The sequence below is a fragment of the Arachis hypogaea genome, chromosome 14 (assembly GCF_003086295.3).
Source record: "Arachis hypogaea cultivar Tifrunner chromosome 14, arahy.Tifrunner.gnm2.J5K5, whole genome shotgun sequence".
NCBI lineage: Eukaryota > Viridiplantae > Streptophyta > Magnoliopsida > Fabales > Fabaceae > Arachis > Arachis hypogaea.
The window spans coordinates 121295765-121299905 of NC_092049.1; the positions used below are offsets into that span (position 1 = coordinate 121295765).

Genomic DNA, 4141 nt, shown 5'->3' on the forward strand with positions numbered 1-4141 from the left:
AGAACAACTTCAGCAAGGTTCAAATCAAGAATTATCAGAACCAAATCAATCAATTCATAGAACTAGAGCATATCAGAATCAATTTCAAGATCATTAACATCCTAAATCACAGTAATGACTAATGATAACAACAATTGAAGAAGCAAGATGAAAATTTATAGATTAACTAACCAATTAAAAGTTTAAAACAACAATTACAATTAAAAAAATAAAATAAAAATTCTAAAAGAGAGCAGAGCTTGTAGTATCGTTGTAAAAAAATCAATTCGACCAGGCTTAGTCAAGGGAGAAGAATCAGAAGATAAATGTACTTACCTGCTCAATCAATTAAGAAACGAACTAGATCCTTCAAGACAGAGCACAGAGCGGGACAAGGAGCACGACGGTGGAGCTGACGCGGTGGGAATAGAGGTGGCGTGGCAGGACAGTGGTTGCGCGATGGAGGAACGAGGGCGAGACCAGTTGCAGCGATGACAGTAGCTTCGAAGTTCGAACAGCGGCGGAGACGACCGGCAAGCAAGGCGGTGGCCTTCGACGGCGGTGGCTGGATGAAGCATGTGTGGGAGTGAGGGAGGAGCTCGAAATGGAGACAAGGAGGAGGAGGGTCGCGTGAGTGAGAGAGTGGCAGAGTGCTTCGTTTGGATTTTGGGGAAGAGTTCACATAGTTAGGTCACTTTCCCACAATGAACGAAACGGCGCCGTTTGGTGAAGATTTTAAAAATCGGCCGGATTCCAATTCGGTTCAACCAGTTCGACGGTTCAATAACGATTTTCGAATTTAGCGGTTATGGCTTCTAACCGAACTGTCTTACTCACCGATTTGCAATTTTGACCGGTTCAACCGGCCGATTCGAACTGATTTCAGAACCTTGGTATTACGCTATCAAATAGATTAAACATTGTAATTTATTATAAAATTCTTCTTGAATATTTATTTCTTTTCTTTTCGTTAACAGTTGAATTCAAAAAAATAATAAAAATTGAATCTTATTTCAATATAACACTACTTGGTTGAAAAATTAACTTAGTTGAAGTTGTTCTTACTCGAGCTCGTGATCGTATTTAAGAAAATAATAACTAGAATTATGATCACATGAGGATATTCTATTTCTTAATTTCAAATCATTAATGATAAGTTATAAAGATAATAGATTATGAAAATAAAATAATATTTATAAAATAAAAGATAAATTTAAAATTAAATAATATACAGAGAAAATAATAAATAAAATAAAAGTTGTTTTGACATTATTAAAAAAAAATTAATTTTTTTTAAATATTAATAGTCAATATTCAAGACTATCTATTTTTTATTTTTCTTATTTAAGATTATCTTTATAAGTTGACTAAATTGATTAGACTTTTCAAAAATAATGCTAAATACATTAACGTATTTATTTTAGAAAAATAAAATAAAAAAAATAAGAGATTTTTAATATTAATAATTTAAAACAAAGTATTTACTCTAAACTTTTTTATTTATAAATGTTAATATATTATAAAAAGAAATACTATACATAGTCCCAAAGGTAATTATGAAATTTGCATAACTATATTCCCCCATTTCTATTTCTCTCCTCCATCCTACCATTATTCCTTTCTTTTGATCTTGTGTAGTTCTTTTTTTTTTTTTTTCATCTTCGTTTTCATCTTTATAAAAAAAAAAAAAAAAGCCAAATATATATGAAAAATATTAAAAAATACATCTTGACGAACACATATAATTGCACAAGACACTACTTAAAAAAACTAGTAATAATGGTTAAACCCATGTTTAATAACTAGTCTTATGCATCTCTTTTGAACTTTGTAATAATGTGTTTTGATTTTTTTTTCCTTTCAATTCTTTTTTCTAAAAGGAAGATTAGTGTGATATTTATACAAATATCTAGTATGACATCTTACAAAATACATTATACATAATACCAAATGTAATATCCTCTAAATTTCATAAAAAAAAAGTATATATTTTGCAATAAAAATAATTTTTATACATTAACAATATAAATAATTTTATACAAATATTTAATTATATATTGTGATGCATATCTGCATATTGACAAAATAAGTAAATAACTGTTATGCTTCATTATTCCCACCGGATTGAGACAAGGGTCATAGCCTAGCGAAGACCATGCACCAATATCAAAAATGTATCTCGCAAATATAGGGAAAGATATGTTAAAGATACACTCCAGAAGCAACTAGGAAACCACTACAACTACAAAGAGCGAATTTTCAATTTTCAGAGATATCTTTTAATCCTAATCCTAAATGTTTTTAATTCTGTATGTCCTGATTAATTGTTAAGAATTTTGGTGAATTATATATATGGTGTTTATAATTTGATATTTAATTTTTATTTAATTTATTTTTTATGATAAATTTTGAATATTTAATAATTATTTATTTTTATATTTTTAAAATTAAATATTAATTTTTAACTTTTTTAATAAATTAGGTAAATATTTTTGACATCATAATAATTACTAAAGATTCTTTTGTAGATACAATTTCTCTCATTCGACTTGGAGACAATAATTATTAAGTGATTTTCATTCTCATTTTTTATTATTTTTATAAAATGGATCTCAGTTAAACTCTAAAATGATTTTTTAAAATTATCTATTTTAAGTATTTATACTAAAATATTCTAAGATTTTAATTACATCATAAAAGGTTTTTTAAATTAAAAAACAATTATCATGTTAATTTATATTTATTTTTCATCGAATTACTTGTCACATACTTATACTATGAATAATCTGACACATTTTTTTATTGGGCTAAACAAAACAATATTACTTTAGCTTTTGTACTAAATATTTGATAAAACAACATCATTTAACTTTAGTGAACCAAAACTATCTTATCCCCCACAAAAAAATGTATAATTATTAAACGATGTCGTTTAAACAAGTACTTAGTGCCAAAAATAAAGCTACGCCCGAAGAATGTATTAGATCTATGAAAAGTAACTTGATGGAAAAAGACTTGGGAATTAACATGATGCAATTTTTTCAATTTAGATATTATTTGTAGTGCAATTAAATTTTTGGAGATATTTTTTATGTAAGAAATCAATCTTAAAAGTCACTTTAAAACTTATTTCAATATAACTTTATCGTTGAACAATAACTAATTTTTAATTCATTACTCAAAATTAAACTCTAATAAATATATTATTTAAAATAAGGAAAATCGAACTCTAATTTTTTAGTAAATAAAATAAATCAATAAATAATAACTACTTCAGAAAAAATAAACCAGTAAATAACAACAATAAAAAAAAAAAAAAACCATTAACGCAAAAGAAAATGGAAAAAGAAAGAAACGTGGTGGTCGTGCGGAAAGGGGGTGAGCGTAGAGTGAGGTGAGATTGATGTTTGTTCGAACAAGCCAAAGTCACCGCTCATAAGTCATGCCTCTCAAATTACATCGCTAAAGCTACCTCCTCCTCCTTCTTCTTCTTCTTCCGTTTCGTTACATTCATCAAAATTAAACCTCCTTACTCTTAATCTAACCCCTTATTCCCAAATCGTTCGGAGATCTATTCGCTTTTTTTTTCTTTCAGTAACACGGGTAATTTTTCTCACTCTTCAATTCCCATTTGCTTCTCAGTTCAATCAGGCAAGTTTTATTCAAAGTTTCGTTCTTTATGCCGTTCTAACATTGCCCATATTCTTATCGAAGCTTTCCATCTTCTCGTATTGCGTATTTGTAGCAATTTCGTTGTTTCTTACCCCTTTGTAAGAGGGGAAAATGTCTTTCCTTTTTTTTTTTGTAAAAAAAATTTATTAATTGCTTGCATTTTATATTTATATTTTTCCTTATAAACTGGGGAATCAGTTTTTCTTCCCCTTTCAATTAATTGCATTGCGATCTTAGTCATATATGTGATTATTTTGTCGGAAAAAATGTTCTTTCTTTTCCTTGCCACTATTCTTAACTAATTTATTGTGCTTGTAATCACATTTGATTCTTAGTTGATGCTTAATAAACTTACAATTTACTCTTGTTTGAACACTACTCCATGTTTTTATTGTTATGTTGGGGGTTTTGTGTGATTTTTGTCATGTATATTAATTCTAGTGATAAGTGTTTATTTTATTTGAATGCCATGTTCAATCTTGAGACAATT

At 28.0% G+C, this 4141-nt stretch overlaps 1 protein-coding gene across 1 annotated transcript in view; it reads left to right on the forward strand.

Annotated features, from left to right (window-relative positions):
• The first annotated feature begins 3310 nt into the window (after positions 1 to 3310).
• The window catches only part of LOC112743896 (uncharacterized), a 45238-nt gene continuing 44407 nt past the window's right edge, over positions 3311 to 4141 (forward strand). The window contains exon 1 of the mRNA XM_072214785.1: positions 3311 to 3582. The gene's annotated coding sequence lies outside the window, so the exon portion shown is untranslated. The remainder of the gene's footprint in view (positions 3583 to 4141) is intronic.